The following is an 18,535-nucleotide window of genomic DNA, read 5'->3' as shown; positions in this document are numbered from 1 at the left end:
AACAGACTTTTTCAAAGACTGCTTACTATGTAATTTACCAGTCAATATCAAAACTAATAGTTGATACAGGTCAAATAGATTAATTTAATTATGAAATGGCAGACATCTTGTATTGTTTAACAAAATTGTTTCAGAGTTTCCTTCTGTCCCTGATTATTACAAGCCTTAGAAATACAGCCCTTAAGATAACTTTCTGTCATTTGCAAGTGACAATCGGAGGAGACTAGCAGGGCACAATAACAAATATACTGAATACTGAATTTAGATTTTGAAATGTTTACCTACCCTTAAGAAGCCCCAGTGGATAGAAATGTTGCGACTGAAATTAGTTTTTACAAAATAATGAAACTAATGGTATTTGGGGAATTTAAGCACATGCAAAGCTGAAGAAAAACTGACTACAAATACCAAGTTTCATTATCCAGACAGAGTCAAAAGTGATACATTTTTATTGGACCAACTACATGGTTGGGATAGATTAGGACAAGCTTTCAGATACATTGCAATTTTCTTATTTTAATGTACTGTATTAAAAAGAAATCACCCAGAAAAATCCTTGCCTCTCATATATTTCCAGGACTGCCACAGCTACAACATCACTCCAACACCATCACAACATCCACATGAAATGTAACTCACTGACTAGCATGTGCTATGTGTCCTCCCTCTGTGGCCAGTTCTCAAGGGGCATAGTTCGTAGCTTGATATGTAAATTCTTTAATTTAACCTATAGAAATTTGTGCTCTCAAGCCCAGCAGGCCAGCCCTTGGGTCTTGGCTAAGGTGGCAGCTGTCACATACACAAGTGCTTTAATTACAAAAATTATATTTGGTGTTTAATACTTTGGTCAAATAATCCAAAATGGTATTAGTTGCACAAGTAAAGACTTGTGTTAGCTTCACGCAGGATGAAGAAAACAGGGAGTTTTGTGGTTGGTTTTTATATGACTGACCAACTCCTTGGTTCAAAAATAAGGACACTCTAAAGAAAGTCGCTCCCATTCATTAGAGGTGCTGTGCTCCCTCTTGTATTCAAGCTGATTGAATAAAAATGAAAAGATATAGCAGAAAAGTCCCTGAACCAATGGAAAGGAAGACGCAAAATCCATGTCTTGAACTCTCTTACTTCCCCTAAACCAGCCATTTCAACCTAATGTATGTTGCTACAGTTACTTGAACATGGGGGCATAACAACAGAACAGATGCCATAATATCCTTCCCCCTTCCCCTACTCCAGATTTTAAAAGCACCATTAAACTCCAAGGGAGGTTGTGGAGGGGACAGCTAATGGCCATCAAACTCCCAACAATAGTGATTGCTCATGGACTGTAGGAGCAATCTTCCCTGGGAACACCTGGTTTTGCAGGGCTGAGTGCTATGCCACTTAGCCCAGGGTCACCCAAAAATCCCTTCCCCACAAAAGGAGAACCAAAGAGCAGCTCTATACAGTGACCTTTTCATTCTTTCCTAGGTCAACCAGCCTCCCTCAAAGGTTTTAAGCCTAGAAAGTAGCAAGATAGCCCCATACCTATAACCAGTTCTGTATATTGCAAAACTGCCACCTGTATCTGTCACAACAACTAACAATTCTTGTGACTTTGTAGATGGTCTGGCAATATTTTGGGGTGAGGGGGTGAAGTCCAGGCAACTGGGGTCATAAGATTCCAATGAGCCCTCATTTCTTTAAAAAAAAGAACCTTATGGTTGTGGAGAAAAATACTTGAAGACATGATCCCTAAAAGCTTCAATACTGAGGGAAATACAAGAAGGTTCTTTTTTAAAAAAAAACAAAACCTCATGATTTTTCAGTCAACTCAAGATTTTTTGAGGTACAACTCATTATATGTGAATACTTGGCACCAATAACATACATCTTTACTTGCAAACAGACCATGGCATCTCATGCTGGCAAAGTACTGACTAAAACATTCAGCTGGGGTTATGGTGTATAGCATTTAAGTATCAGTGGAACAAGGGGTCTACACATAGCCACATTTGAAATTCAGATCTATACATACACTTTGCCAAATCAAATCTGTATGCCAGTATTTTATGCTAAAGAGCATGCTCCCAATACAATTATCATTCCAAAGACAAGACAGAAGATAGCCAGCAAGTTATGGGGGGGGGGGGGAGGGTGCACACGTATGTGTAGGTATATATATGTGTGTGTGTGTGTGTGTGTGTGTGTGTGTGCATGCACATGCACACCAATAGAGATTTTTGCAACCGATACATATCAGCTGATACGGTTCCGATTTCTGATACCCAGCCCGGCACCATGGAGAGCTCCCTCCCGCTGGTAAGTCTGGTGTGGTGGAAGGGGAGGGGGAGGGAAGGGCATGGGACGGCAGATCAAGGCTCCCCGCAGTGAGGGTGTGGGGCTGGGGCAAAGGCTGGGGCAAGTGCTGCCCAGTCAGGGTGACATGGGCATGGCACAGAGCCACAGCTCATCTTGGGGGGGAGCTGCTTGTCTGGCAGCTCATTCAGCGGCTCTTGCTGCTGCTCCTGCTGCTTGTCCAGGAGGGCGGGGCGGGCATGTGGCCCCAGATCTGCTTGGGGTGGGCTGGGGCCGGAGCTGCACCAAGCTCTTCCCAGTGGGGTGGGGCTGCACTGGGAAGGGACTGGGTGGGGTGGCGCTACAGACACAAATTCACCGTAGCCCCTTCCCAGCGCAGTGCCGCCCCACTGGAAAGAACTTGGCACAGCTCCAGCCCCGGCCTGCCCCCCACAAATCACACCCCCCCTGCTCTCCTGGATGAGTGACAGGAGCTGCTGGACTGGCAGCAGCGAGAGCTGCCCCCCCGCCTCCCCACACCCCCCCCCCAGACAAGCTGTGGCTCTGTGCCGTGCCCACCCCACTCCAGCTGAGCAGCACTTGCTCCAGCCCCTGCCTCAGCCCCACACCTTCCCTCACCGCAGGTGGCCTTGATCTGCACCCCCTTCCCTCCTCCCTTCCCCTCCCACCACACCAGACTTACCAGCTGGAGGCAGCTCTCCATACTGCAGGGCTGTGCTCCTCACTGCCTGTGCTGTGCTGTAGCTGTACACATGCACAGGCCATTTATTGGCCAAATTATCAGCCTGATATGGCCAATTTCTGATATAGTAAATTTTCTTTATATTAGTGACCATCCAATATCGGACCAATGTATCGGTGCACCTCTAATACGTGTATGTGTGTGTATAGATATATATATCTGCAGGGTACCCTTAGGAGTGAGAAAAATGCAATGCTTTGGTATTAACACCCTAAATACCTCCTGCACTCCCCCACAAATTCCTACTAATTAAATTCTTACTCTGCTATTCTCTCTGTTTTCCTGGCAGTTGTTTTATATATTTTCATCTGTTTCACTTCCTTTTGTGTTCAAATTACAAATAAAGCTTAACCTTACTTGACTGACAGAAAGGAATAACAATATTTAATTAACATCACTTCATACCTGACAAATCTTAAGACTCCGCCCAGTTAATAAGGCTCTATGAAAGTATTCCCCCAACATTTTTAAAGGCTTTTTAAGAAGGCTTGGAACATGGTGTTCTTAATTCAAAAGCACATGCCGAGCTAATTATGGTCTTACGCTTTGACCAAAAGTAGGATTTGTGGGATTTTCTTTTTCTTAAGTCAAAGGATTCAAAGGTAATTTATGAATGATACTGAAATAATGTTCGAATTAGCTGCTAGCATGCTGTTAGTTTGGAGCATTCATAACTTTAAAAAAATATATTGTGAGTTGGTGACAAAGTCATAATAACTTGAAATCCTGCTTAGTAATAAAAATTGCATTAACCAAATCATCATAATATTTACAATCCTCCTATTTGTTTTTAGATTGTTGCTCTTGATCAGGCCACTCTTTTAGAAGGTGCTAACATAGTTTCTACTAATTTAAATAAAGACACTTCCATAGTTTAACCATTACAGAATACAGTCCCAAAAAACTGCTTATAATCAGTCTTATTTTTTTGGATGTATGATTGATTTAATTAGTGGTCCATTTCAATCTTACTAGTTATACTGTATGTATTACAACATCTTCAATTTTTATGTGGACCTTTTTGTCATGATCTTTATTAACTGCATATATATATTTTAAGTCAGTAAAAGATTTAATCATATCTATGTACTCTGTGCATACACATACACACACGCACAGAGACAGGCACAACTAGACAGCAATAATTTGAAAACATATATTTATATGTTTTGAAATGGTTGTAATCTATTCCTCACTTGTATTTAAAGACAGCATCCATTTCATTTAGATCACTGGTTTCAAATGTAAAGCCACATTCTTAATCAGCTTGGGAACTGGTTGTATGGGAGATTTCTCTTCCTGTGCCATGTTGCCATAATTGAAATGAGCAGAGGCACTCAGTCTGAAAGGGGTGGCTAGCAGCGTTTTCCCCATGTGTGGTCCTTTGTAATATGTTCCCTGTTCTATACAGTCCAAGTCCAAGCAGGCCACTGGCTTTTGGCCTTCCTCACTTCTAATCTTTTCCCACAGGTTCCCCTACCTCCTGTAAATGAATTTTCCTCCTTTTTCTACTTATTTTGGCAACCCATGAGCTTCTTTGCTTATTATTAAAAATTCTCATTAACAAAAATGAATAGTAATTAAGGTGATTTTGAAACACAAAATAAAATTCACAATGCAATTTGTTTAAGGTCGTGGAGGGGGAAGAAAGCTCAAAGTATACAATTGGGAGAAAGTGCTGGACAATTGGACTTTCCTGTGACTCTCTAATCAATTATCCCCATCATGCCACACCTATAAATGCCATTCAAATATCCCTCCCTTTGTGCCAGTATCCTGGGTCAAACACCACCCTAGGACATGCTAAGTTTGAGCAGATGGAGTCCCAACCAAGTCCTCTGGTTCAGGCATCTGGTATGGTGAAAAACAGGATTCTATGCATATAAAGAGCTTATTTGTGCCGACAGACAAATATAGCTGAAACTCTACCTTTTATTAAGCTCCATTCATATCCCCTTGTAGCAAGAGGGTCTAAGATGTATTTAGGCTCATGGGAGAAAACGGTGAATTACAGCCAAAGAAACCTGAGAACAAAAGGTAAGTTCCCTATAAAGTCACCTTACTCCTTTTAGTAGGCTACTATGATTCATCAGGTTGGTGCTACAGTCAAATAGACCTACATACAAACTGGACTGGAACCATCAAAGTGGATTTTTGCAGCCTGAAGGCCTCTATAAAATTCAAAGTCTGTAACTCTCAGATTGTGTCACAGAGGCTTGAAAATAACTGGAATCTCTAGGGGAAAAAATGATATAGGAATGATGCAAAATCTTTTGGAAATTAGACTCAACAAAAAGAGTCTAAAAAGTGCCTAGAAAAGTAAAGTTAATTTGATTTCTTGAAAACCTCCACGTGTGAAAGTGAGCTCTGTCATTTTTGTTTAACAGATTTATGCCTTATTTAAGTACAAACTGAAACACAGTCTAGAGAATGGAGCTACTGGGATGTCTACATTTTTAATATTGTACTTGATCTTTTGCTAGGCTTTGTAAAATTATCCTATAGGACTCTTTAGGCAAAGAAATAACTTTCTATGAAATGCTATAGGAATAGGTTATCTTTTTCTATTAAGTGGAATGGAACCTTATGAACCATTGCCTCTCTGATTTACACCCAGAATTATCAAGCATGAATCCTTTCACACCTACTCTGTCCACAATTCTCACACCACTTACCAGACAGTCTCCATGCAGCAGAGCAAATTTGACAAAAATAGTATACATGGCTTAGTATCCTAGTCTGTCATTTTACCAGATCTAAAAAGACACCATATAAAATATAAGATGCCCATTTACTGGAGACAAAATTTCAAAATAATTTGTATTGTGGATACTATCATAGTTTCAGATATTGTGAAAAATATCTTTAAGATTAATTATCTCTTCGGATGAGAAACAAGGCCAGAGCAGTCAATGGTATATCCAATACTGATTTTGTTGCTACTACAATGCAGGAAAATAGATCATCTTTTAAAACTAATGAAAAGTCCATTCGGCTTCTCAAAAGTCAAAGTGTTTCAGTTTCAATGATCAAAAGTGAAAAGAGTAAAAGAAGCCCAAATTGAAACTTGTGAGTGCTTGGAACATGCAGTCTGCATCCTGTGAAAAGTTATATGGTCATACACTGTATCTCATGATCTTCTACAGAAAGCAATGGAAATACATTAGAAAGTGTCATACGGTTTGAACAGAGAAGCCTGGCATTGGAGGGGTCCATAGATCTCACTGAAAAGGTAGAAATTTAGCAGGACAAAATTACAATAAAGGTTTATCAACATATATATATATATATATATATATATATATATATATATATATAAATATACACACACACACACACACACACATATACACAGTATATATAGATGGAACAGCATATGAGATCTAGTGGATTGTCAAGCAGCAAGCAGTGGTATCATATTTACCTGATTTTTTTAGCGATTTCATAGGCAAGTCTATGTTACAATGAATAGCTGAAAACCCCTGCAAAACATGAAAATTATTTCACTGCATGCAGTGCCTGTATAAGAAAAATTTTAACAGCTGAAGAAAAATAACTGAAGTGAAAGGAAGAAAAAAGTCAAATGGTTTTCAAAACATTTGGTTTAAAATAATCTGAAAATTGAATTAATTAAACAATGAAATTACTATTTTAATATCTTTTACCTTTTAATCACAATAGCAAACAACACACTTATTGATAGTAAATGGTTTTAGAGAAAAATACAATAGATTCAGAGTATCTGGTGTATTTATTTAAAGTAAATCACAGATTAGAAATTCCACTGGAAATGGTTTCAGTTATAAAGACTTGAAAGGTTAGTTGTTAAAACAGAGATCAATTTTGCTTTTAAATCCCTTGCTTTTAATATTTTAATACAAGCTTAAAGGTTAACCAAAACTACTGGAAATACAGGATATATATGACAGACTGAAATAGAAGAAAGGAAAAGGAATAAGACTTAAGAATAAAAAGGGAAGTATGAAGGCTGAGTATTTAGACTTTTGTGGCTCTTTTAATCTGTCTGGCACATCAACGCTAAGTTTTTAGGTGCTTTAGAATACAAATGCACATGTAGCAGATTTATAAATATATATCAGCAAAAGCATAAATCAAAAAGAATATTAGTAGATACTAGGTACCTTTTTTGTTGAGACATAACAGAGAAAGATTGTCAACAATCTGAAAATATTTCAGATGGTGACCCCTCTTCTCCCACTCAATAATCTCAGTCTTATGCTTGAATAGATCAAGGAGAGAAAGGCTTATTGATTATTCAGTCAGTGATGTCTCTTGGATAAACACAGAAAAGGTTTACCACAGAAAACTATCTACAATGAACTCAAGATAATTAGGGGAAAGGAAGTGACAAAGAACTCTTCGTTCAACTACTAGAGAAGTTACTGTATTTCCAAACCAGAAAAACCAATTATTCAACCCTTTCCTCCTCCATTTCCTATATTGCTTCCTTCTTCTAAGGAACAAGGGATCTTTTTACACAGATGTGGTAGTCTTACTTTCTTTTCTATTTTCTGCCTTTAAGTGAATTTATTGCTCATGCCAGGTTGACAGCCGTAGAAACTGAAAGGCCTCCATTTACCCACAGAACAGACACTGTTCTAGCAAACCAGGCCTTCTCACATTACTTCACCAATCTACATCAATCCTGATCCAGAAAAACTGTTTCCAGGAGCAAGAAAGTAGGTTAGCCTCCATTCCTACTCAGTGCTTAGCCTCCTTGCTGAGGCTGCCAACAAGTATACCAATTAGTTCCAGTAAATACCAGTAATTATAAGCTTTGTACTGTGGACACATGCTTGCTCAGAATTAGACTGAAACCTTCAACTAACTTCAAACAGATCATCTAACAGGCATTGGGCTTAACGACTCCACTACTTTATTGACCTGGCTAGGTTTGAATTGGAGACCTTCAGATGACGCGCTCTATTTTATGACAAGTTCCCCAAAGATCTGAAAAAAGCGTATAATTTCAAGTGAAGAAATGAGAATTTACTTAAACCATATCATTCTCTTAAACAGAACTATATTATAAATGCTGTATGGTACAGATACAGAGTAGAGCTAACTACCAAAAGTACATGCAACCCCACCAAACTACAACCAATTCTTAGTTGCATCTCTTAATTGGGCTTCCACAGTTAATTCTCTGTACAAACTGAGCGTGTTTGTGCAGGTGAGATACCACATAGGAAAGGAACACATTTACAATTCAACATTTCAACTGCACCCCTCTGTATGCAAAAGCTTTATTATTAGCATTTGCTGTTTATTACATAGCACTGTAAACATGGACGTTTGATTTACGCTATGTTTTGGGATTTTTTTTTATATATTAAAGCAGACCTGAAGCATGTTAAAGAACTTAAGCAAAGGGGTTTCACAGAAGAAAGTATCTATAGCAAGACAGAGAGTTAGGTACCAAACCTGAGCCAAAGGTATTCTGGTGTCTGACAAGCAATATCAGCACAAAAGGTAAAAGGTAGAAAGAGCGGAAAAGAGTTGCTACATATGGTTGTCACCAAGGCAACCTTTTAAAAAAATCAACAGAAATTGCTGCCTAAATAGCCAATAAATTGCTCTGTAGCTCTGTTGTGCCTTGCAATAGAAGAACTAATGCATGCATTTTAACAGTAAGATACTTCCCAGAGGGTCCTGACCAGACCTATTATTTTACCACTATGGATTATTACAAAGCTGTCCAAAGTAATCCACTATCGTTATAAGATGTAAATTACAGTTAAAAAGAACTCTTTTTAAACCAAAATACATGATTTTGCCACCAGATCCACTATAAATTCCCTATGCTCCAATCTTACTCTAGTCCAAACTCAGAAGAAAAAAGTTCAGTGGCACATGTCCCATAGAAATCAGACTTCTAACACTGTTGACCAACACCACATAAGAAGTAATAAAATGTAACCATCTGTTCCACAATCAACATGCGCTGACCCACAGAATGGTCTTCTTGCACTTGAGAGAGAGTATTTGCTGGGTAAGTGAAGAAGAAAATCTGTATCCATCAGCTCTTGGCATCTAGGCTTTATGGCAAAGGTCTGACAAACATGTGATTGGGCAACACTATGACACCCTGGCAGAAAATATTGCAGAACAGCCACACATTGACTGGGTGAGAAGGATTCTTTGCTAAGAACTTTCCTTTCCTGAGATTCTGCATCCGGGGCCTAATGGTGCTATGATATGAGGCCACAAGTGCTCAGGATTTAAGCTGAAGAAAACAATAGACAAAAAAAAATACAGAAAATTTATCCAGTCATGCTTTCCAGTTCACAAACAAATGGACACTTGCAAAACCATTACTGGACAAGGTCTAGAACAGGAGGTCCTAAACTGAGGTACGTGTACCCCTAGGGATATGCAAGACTATTCTGGGGGATAAGTAGGAGAAATTGTGTAATGGCAGATTTAATTTTCATTATAATAATAATTGGTATTTAAGGGGTTAAAATATAAACCATATGCTGGTAGGGGTACACAGACAGCTGGTAAATCTGGAAGGGGGTACACAATAAGAAAATGTTTGGGAACCTTTGGTCTACAAGACACCGGAAAAAATGCAAATGATGATACAAGATGAAGTTCAGCAAGGACAAATGCAAAGGCCCGCACTTGGGATGGACTAATTGAGAGCACAAATATAGACTGGGGAATTACTGGCTAGGATACAATACTGCAGAGAAGGACCTGGGGGTTACAGTGGAGCATAATCTGAATCTGAGCCAACAGTATGCTTGTTGCAAAAAATACCAACAGCATACTGGGTTGTATTAACAAGACTGTTGCTTGCAAATTAAGAGAAGTGATTCTTCTGCACTATTCAGCTCTGGTGAGGCCTCACCTGGAGTACTGTGTCCAGTTTTGGGCCTTGCACTTCAAGAAGGACATGGATAGTTTGGAAAATGCCCAGCACAGAGCAACAGACATGATTAGGAGTCTGGGAAGCAAGACCTATGGAGGAAAGGCTGAAAGAACTAGTGTTATTTAGTCTGGTAAAGAGAAGACCAAGGTGGGATTTGATAGCAGTCTTCAAATACCTGAAGGGCTATTAAAGAGCAGATAGCGTTTCTCTGTGGCCATAGGGACAGGACTAGGAGCAAAGGCCTTAAACTACAGCAGAGGAAATTTAGGCTGGAGATTAAGAGGAATTTGCTATGAGGGCAGTGACGCATTGGAACAGGCTACCTAGAGAAATTGTAAAATCTTGATCCTTGGAAATTTTCAAGAACACATTGGACAGACACTTGGCCAGGATGTGTTAATCAAGGATTATCCTGCCTGATCTGGGGGGGGGGGGGGGGCTGGAATAGATGATCCCATGAGGTCCCTTCCAGCCCTACCTTCCCTATGATCCTATGAAAAATGGACAATAGCAGTATCTAGCCCTCAAAGACCTGGCCACAGCTGCCACATTTGTGCCTGCAACAGCTACTTGCAAGCAGTAAGGTCAAATTGCATGACAGGAGTGCAAGGAAGGAGAGGAGGTTTGGAGGAGGTTCTACCTACATGTTCAGAAATCTCTGGCTGGTCACGGGGAAAAAAGTGCTACCACATGTTGTGGCTCCTCATTGTGGAGACTGAGGAAAAATCCCCTCTGCCAATGAGGGCTGGCCTATTCCTCTCATGCATGGGGTGGCAGCCGTGCACCTCTTGTCTTTACTGTGGTAATAAGTAGCCTTTCCTAAGTGGTGTGTCTTCAGCCATAGTTAATGTTGCCTTGGGCAACCTCAACATCCATATATTTTTCCTGGCCTTTATCCACAGCTTTTACAGACAAAAATGTACCTCAGTAAGCCAGGCACTCAACTGACCGAACAAAACCACACTTCCATGTTGTGTGTTTATTTCTCTCCTAATGGATCTGTGCCCAACATCCCCTTGCTCATTCAGAGACTCAGGTCACCATGCTGCATGTCCAGCTATGGAAATTGTTCAGAGGTTTGCTAGCCTTTTGTACCTAACTCCCTTCTTCCATTCCACATATCCACTGGATGCACCAGGCCCCAAAGTGACCATTTTGGCCCCAAACTGTAGCTCCTAACAGTATTTAAAATAGACACTGCAGTCAGACAGTCATGATTACCTTCTGAGTCTGTTGAATTATACAGAGAAGTATTGAGAAAGGATGTACTCAATAAATTCCAGCCTTTTGTATACGCTGGTCAGATGGTGTTTACCAAGCCCCCTGAGGGAAAGGGATGTGTAGCATTAAGGATTTATTCTTCTTTTAGTGACGAGAGATTTACTGTCAAAATCATTGTATACAGAGAAAAAAAAATCCTTTTTGGTGTAAAGTTTAATACTGAAACCTCATCATACAAAGTATTTCAAAATAAGGTGTGGTCCAGCAGTTCTAATCATAGGTCTCACATTGACTACTTTCTGACATTGAGTAAATACTAACTAAACCCAGCTGTAAAAAGGAGATTAATTATTATATCTGCTCTAGTATCCTTGTCAGGATATAACCCTCTACTGACCAACTGCCTCTCAGAGTAGCTTTCTTTTTCTGCTGCTTCTCTGTTTTAAAGTTTCCTTATATACCATCTACTCAGTCTACTCGAGTTTCTGTTCTATTTCTCTCTGTTCCCAGGAATCTAATTTCAATCCAGGCAGTCACTGGGTTCTCTAATCCAGTTAAAGTTATCACCAAAAAACACTAGGTCCCTATACACATGCCCGACGCCTGCTCCAATGCGTGCTAATTAGCAGCCTCGGCGTCACATGTATTCAGTGTCTCCGCACTTCAAAATGGCAGTTTTTTACTAAAGTTCGTCAAACAAGTTTTAAAGCACCCCCACCACCATTTTGAAACAGGGGCACTGAATACACAAGACATTGCAGGTGCTTTTATTGGAGCTGCTCCCAAGAGCTGCTCTATTTAAAGTGCCTCTCCCCGCCCTCCCACCCCAGATTACATGTAAAGGCGCCCTTTGCTTCTGTCCTATTTTGTCTTTCAAACCTCTGTGCTCCACTGATTCTCACCCATCTCTCTTCTCTTGATGAGTGGCTTCTTCCCTCTCAGCAAATGCACAGGCATCTGTCTATAATACCCTGGGGTTTTTTTATTCCTTATTCTTGTGTGACCTTACACATTCACCATTTCACTTACTATTTCTGTAACTGTCTCACCAATTCTTCCCACACCCAGGTTGTCACCAAATTTTTCCAATAATTCTTTAACAATAGCTCAGGAAACTACCCCATCTTCTCCAATCCTAAAAGGTAAAACTATGAATGAAATCTCAGTTACTACCTCTCTCAATTTGTCCAGTTGCCTCCTCTTCTGCTTTCTCCCATGGTCTTCTGGGCCACCCAAATTGCTACATTTGAACCATTCACTAGCCTTAATTAATTTTTTAGCCTTTTCTAGACTTTCCCTTCAAGACTCTGCACAACTCCACTCTCAAATATTCCTAGGCTTCCTACCATGTTTGATTATACCAGAAGAAATTTCTCCCAGTAGAAAAACAACCCAGGAGCTGGACTATACAGACATTCCTGCAGCCCCATAGCTGGAAAGCTTCACAGGCAAGCTCTCCAGCCAGAGGGCACTAGACGGCTGCTCCCTGGGTCACCCCAGGGGAGCCTCTATCTTTAGGGGAGTCCATTAATTGACAACTTGCTTGGGAACGAAGTGGCTGTCGAGTGGCAGTTGGTAGCTGCTGAAAAGTGGGAGCTGCCACACAAAGCCAGGAAGGGTTGCAACCCCAAGAAACAGCACCCACCTCCTGCCCCTGGCCTCCAGTCTCAAGATGGCAGGGAACCTTTACCCATAGCTCCTCCTGGTCCACTCCTGGGGATCAGGAGGAGTGGAGCCAGGGGAAAGGTATGAGACATTCACATAAACACTGTGTCTACCAAAATAAACTTTTCCAGGAGAGATTTTTCCCTGGTTGTTGCCAGGTTATTCTTCTTCCAGAGCAGCCATTTTGGCTCTGGGAGGAAAACCTTGAACATCTTTACACTTTGGATTTTTACAGGGAGAACGTGAGTTCTGGTAGAAACTGAATGTCTGTACCTAGTTTACAGCTCATTTCTTTAGTTCTTCCTACTCCCTTGCAAGCTTCTTTCACTCCTATCAGGCAGCCCTCTTCACAGCTTCTTGTTGGTCCCAGCTTTGTCTTCTCTTTCAAATCATTCCTCTTGAAACATACTCCCTCATCCTAAGAGCAAAAAAAATTCTCTCTCATTTCAAATCTATGAAGTACATCAAACCTGATTCTCCACTGTTGCACAGTCATTTAAATTTGTGCAAACATTTCCCATTTTGAAATTCTTGTAGACAAGTGGTTTATTTATCTGATTATCTATCTTATCTGTCTTGCTCGGCTCTTTCTTATAAGCTCTTTACGTATTATAGATTAATATTATTAGACACTGTTGGGACCAACAAATAATAACTAAGAGGGGTAGGGAGCAATTAGTTCATCTCTGTAAAGTGTTTTGAAGATGAAAAGAGCTACATAAGTGTGTTGTATTAAGTATTACGTTATGTCAAACCATTGGTACTTGTGATTAATACAATGATTTACTTTAAATTGGGAAAATAGTATATACTTTGAAAACAAAGCTATATAAATACACATTTATTTGGATTTTTAAAGTACACCAATAACAGTGATGTTTTTATCATTTTTTTAAAAGAATTTTTCTTGTCATAAGAAATATACAAAGTCTTCTGGCTTAATAATTTATCTCTTATCAGTGCTTGGTGGCTTATGTCAGATCCTCTTTCTTGGTACAGTCAAAGTTCCTTTTATAACTCTATATATCTAAATTTCAAAAGAGCATTTCACATAGATAACATCTGTGTATTTGTAACAAAAACAGGACTGAGGAAGGAGTTTACTCAGCAATCCTGTAAAAAATGAAGATGCTTAACTGAAAAACCCCCATATGCAGAGTTTTCTGAAAGTCACCAGTGCCCAGAAATTATTAGTGTGAATTCTGAGTGCCTCTGCTGTTAGCTTGCCATCTTCCACATTGGCAAAATCTACCTTTGCCAAGTGTTTTTAAGAATTTTAAAATTACAGCTTAATTCTTTTCAGATAGATTCCAACAATATGGTACAAATGTAAGAGGAGAAAGTGATCATCACAACTGAGATCTGCATCTGGGCAGCAGAACTCTTTCCCAGCAAATTGGTTCAAATAATTTCTCCACTGTAATTTGAGTTGAGACTGTTAACCATAGTATGTAATTAACTTAACATTCAAGACCTCTCCTGAAATTGTAAATATCCCTGGCATACAACTGATAGTCCTAAGGTATCTGAAGTATCCTGTTTTAATATGTACGCTATAACTACCCATCGCACACGTCTGATTCCACATTTTGCAGCACAGGCACAAAAGCACTAGAGGAAACAGGAAACATTGTGCTAACATGACTATAGTATTGATGAATAAAAACCATAACCCCCAGGCTAAGCTGCCAAATAAGTAGTGAATTAATTTCTGTAAAGTACTCCAATATTACAAAGGTGTGTTGAAAGGTGTCTGCTCATGTTTCAAATTAAACGCACTGCTGGTCAGCATTAGCACCTCAGCTTTGAACAGCAGCCATTTGCCTATAACACTTCAGGGGCTGGGAAAAACGGATTTGCCGTTCACACTGGAATAATTAGAACATGTCAGGAAGAATTAATTTCCTCATTTTTCAAAAGGATACACAGAAATTACCATGTTATTATATGACAGGGTCCCTTGGAGAATTGTATTAAATTTAATTTCTAGCGCAGCCCACACAACAAATTAAAGTCATAAATAAGATGGAAAGAAGCGGGACGCAGAGCATATGTTTATGGCAATGAGTGAAGCCAAGGGACCAGAAACAACTATCTTCATTTCATTTTATTTAAATCAGCCAGACACTGTGTATCTGAATGACAGCACTTGTTAATGGTGCTGAGATTATAGGCTCCTTAATTTTAGAAAACAGAAGCAGTCACTCAGTCAGTATTTGAAATAGTATATTTTCTACAATGCAGATATTAGTTTAAATTTGTTCCTTTTATATTCAGTTTTGTGTGGCCTACAGCAAGACTCTATTCCATCAAGCGAGAGCCACTTTATTTTTCTAATTGTTGTTGTTATGTTTTATTTTAGTTAGAAGATGATAAAAAACATCATAGAAAAGAGAAAAAAAAGATCCAGCAAAGTGACTGCAATAGAGAAAAATAAATCTCTGAAAAGGCAAAATACTACTTCAATTTTCATATCCTGTAAACAACGTTTTATAAACCAAGACTTTCCAACCCAAAAAGACTAATATACGTGGGTTTCAAAACACCGATCCACATCTTTTACCAAATGCATAATATCTGGTTGCCCTTTGAAAGATTTTGGAAATTGGCACCATATTTAGTTGTTATTGCCTAATTATGTGCAATCTGATCTTAAAAAAAGAAAAGACTCACAGTGTAGTAGCCTAACAAATCAGCCACCTCCAGTCTTCAGAGCAATACACAAATTTCAACAACAGTAGCACTTATGGGTCTCTCCTCAGATACAGGCAGCCATGTGCAGCCTTCACTCACACCTCAGTAAAGCACTGGCACTCACAAAGGGATTTGTACTAATGGCCATGTTATACAACACTAGAGTCAACCTACGCACACTTTAATAACATTAATAAAATTTTAATAAAGCATTATAAAATATTAACAATATTTTAATGTGCTTTAATACCTGCTTCTGTCTTATTCTTTGTATGCTTCGGCTTTTATTTGTTGTGTAAGGTACAGACTAAAATATTAAAAATCAGATACAATTATGATGAGTACTATTACTTGTCCTTGCTGTCTTGTAGTAGGTAAGAAGACTTGCTGCTTAAACTCCTGGATTTACAAAGACATGAAGCTATGAAATGCAGCATTTGACCACACTAAATTTGGGCTACCATAATTACAATAAACTACATAGCGAAACTGCTTTTTACCACACCATTGTATGAAATTACTCAATCATTTAATCATTAGAAGCCTTTAAAGAAATTCCCACCATAATGTCCTTTTGGAATAAACAAAAGTTACTATACAACAAACAAAAATAAAGTTTCTTGACAACCAAGTTTAGGAATAATGAACAGAAACACTGAAAGCTGTAAAAAGTAATTACTATAAAATATACTTGGACAGCATGGTAATCTTTTCTCACTGATTCATGTAAAGAGTGTTTTCCATGCATAGTCAGCATGACACTGAGAAAGTCTGGAGGAATTCTTTAATTATTGTATTAACTACAGTACTACAAACTGCCAATATCTGACTTTCAGGCATTTCATCATGCCTGTTAGCTTTAGACAATTCTAAGAAGAAAAGGGAGTTTGTACATTTTAAGAAATAGCTGTCACGGATCTGAGCACTCCCTTGGGTGCAACAAACTTTAAATAATTTGTGAATCAATTAACTGGTGACTCTCTACATAACACAGATTTCACACTCCCAGGTCACTGCATTATAAACCTGATACGAATCATAACATTTTGGAGAAAAGTTCATAATTGAAATCATTAATTAATTTAACAGGACTTTTAGTTATGCATAGCATTACACAGCTGTAAAGGAGCAAAGATTAATTAGTTGTTTCTCTAAAAATTTTCTCTACTTGGTAGAAAACTTTTTAACTTGGGATACGCATCACACCAGATATCATTCAAAAGCAGCCTCTTAAAAGAAATTTAAGCTCCAAATACTATTATTTTACTACATTCCCAGACAGACCCTTTCTGTGTCTCGTTAAATATTATAAACTCTTTTACACTGAAACCTAACAGAAAATAAAAATCTTTTAAAGTAATTGCTTAAAGTAGGTTTGTAAGTCTTACAGGAACAAGCATGGCTAAACTAATAAAGACGCATTGATCTCATTCAGCTGTATTAATTCATACATAGGTAGTAAGGGATATGTACAACAGCGATAATAGAGTTATAATACAGTGTTCACATAGGAGAAATATAGATGGGGGGGTCAGAATCTGAAAGATAAAGAAAGGGTAAGAAAACCTATGGTTAATACACTGGATTGAGCCTCAGGAGAGAATTTCCATCAGTTCCACAGAATTTCTGTATGGACAATTCACATGGAAGAGCCAGTAGAACAAACAGATGACTGGAAAGCATGACTCAGAGAGATGCCCAGCCCATCTCGTCCCACGGGCCAAATGAGTGTCACAGATTCAGCCCTGCAGCCCCCTCTGCCTGCTGGATATAGTGCCCACAGCACTCACTCTGGCATGTGGCGCTGGTTCTGGCTGATCCAACACCTGTGCTACACACAATGCCTGCCCTGGATGAGATGGAGTGGGCACCACACATCCTGGTCTGGCCAGAATGGGCACCACATGTGGCACAGTCCCAAACTGGCTGGAGCAGTTGATCTCTATAGATCCAGCAGTTGATTTGGTTGATCTAGCAGCACTGGATCCGTCATGTAGCATGCAGAAGATCTCAGACTGGCCGGAATGGATGCTACGTGCAGCATTAGTCCTGGAGCAAACATTGCATGCAGTGCAGGTCCCAGACCAGGCATGGTGGATGCCGCATGCATCTCATGTCCCAGGCCCTGCACACAGGGCCTGTCCAGTACATGCCACATGTGGCATGTGGATCAACTTGAGACCTATTCAAGATCCACCCTCCATGGGCCATATCTTTGACAACTGTGACTTAGAGTATAAATAGATGTCACAAAATGAAGCAAAATAGCTGTACCGGGATGTGTCCCAGCAAAGCTGATCCACTTCACTGAGTGAAACACATCACCCATTGTCCTGCTCACTGATCATGTGGGACAATGGATGACACATTCCCTGCTTACAGAGACATGCCCTCTAGAGTCTCCAGGGCACATCTCTGTTAGTTGGGAAAGCTGGGCAGGTGCTCCCGTGGTTTGAGGGGCCCAACCCTGCATGGGAATTCCCAGGCCATACAAGAAATGGCTCCTCAGGCCCCAGAAGCATTGGGCTGCCCACACTCTCCTGCCATAAAGCAAAAAGATGTCTGCTGCAATAAAGCAGCACAAATTAGTACTACCTTGGTCACTGCCATAAACAAAGGCACCTGGGGCGCAACAAAGGACATGGATGTCTCTTTGCTTTTGCTTTTTGTTGCCATAAAAAGTGTTATGATGTCACAAATGTGTAGTCTGTTTCCAGCCCTACAGTGACATAAATTCAATCTATTTAGCTCAGGAGTGCTTCAAAGATGAAGTCCACAGGCTTGCAGAAAGCCCACCGAGCTATTTCATCTCACCTGCAAGGTTCTTGCAGAAGCTGGGAATTTAGGGACAAGGTCTGCTGAAAAATCCTAGCATATGGAGCCCCACTGGAGATGTGTCAGGGGCAGAGGCAAGCAAAGGGTGTGTTAACTTCTGTAGGTGACACAATGGCTCAGGAACCTGTAGCAATTAACACTGCTGCCCCTCACCTGACCACCAGAAGTGGGTCCAGATCTGG

General features: G+C 39.7%; 1 protein-coding gene across 13 annotated transcripts in view; it reads right to left on the bottom strand.

Moving 5' to 3' along the window:
* SOX6 (SRY-box transcription factor 6) overlaps positions 1–18,535 on the bottom strand; it is a 532,213-nt gene that overhangs the window by 405,618 nt on the left and 108,060 nt on the right. Inside the window, exon 3 of one of the 13 annotated variants that reach the window (XM_059722642.1) lies at positions 6,465–6,522. The exons of the other annotated variants lie outside the window; for them this stretch is intronic. The gene's annotated coding sequence lies outside the window, so the exon portion shown is untranslated. The remainder of the gene's footprint in view (positions 1–6,464; positions 6,523–18,535) is intronic. 13 annotated transcript variants of the gene reach the window in all.

Source organism: Alligator mississippiensis, chromosome 2, assembly GCF_030867095.1.
Source record: "Alligator mississippiensis isolate rAllMis1 chromosome 2, rAllMis1, whole genome shotgun sequence".
In the NCBI taxonomy this organism is placed as follows: Eukaryota; Metazoa; Chordata; order Crocodylia; family Alligatoridae; genus Alligator; species Alligator mississippiensis.
Note: the sequence above shows the minus strand (reverse complement) of the source record. Positions and strands in the feature narration are given on the sequence as shown.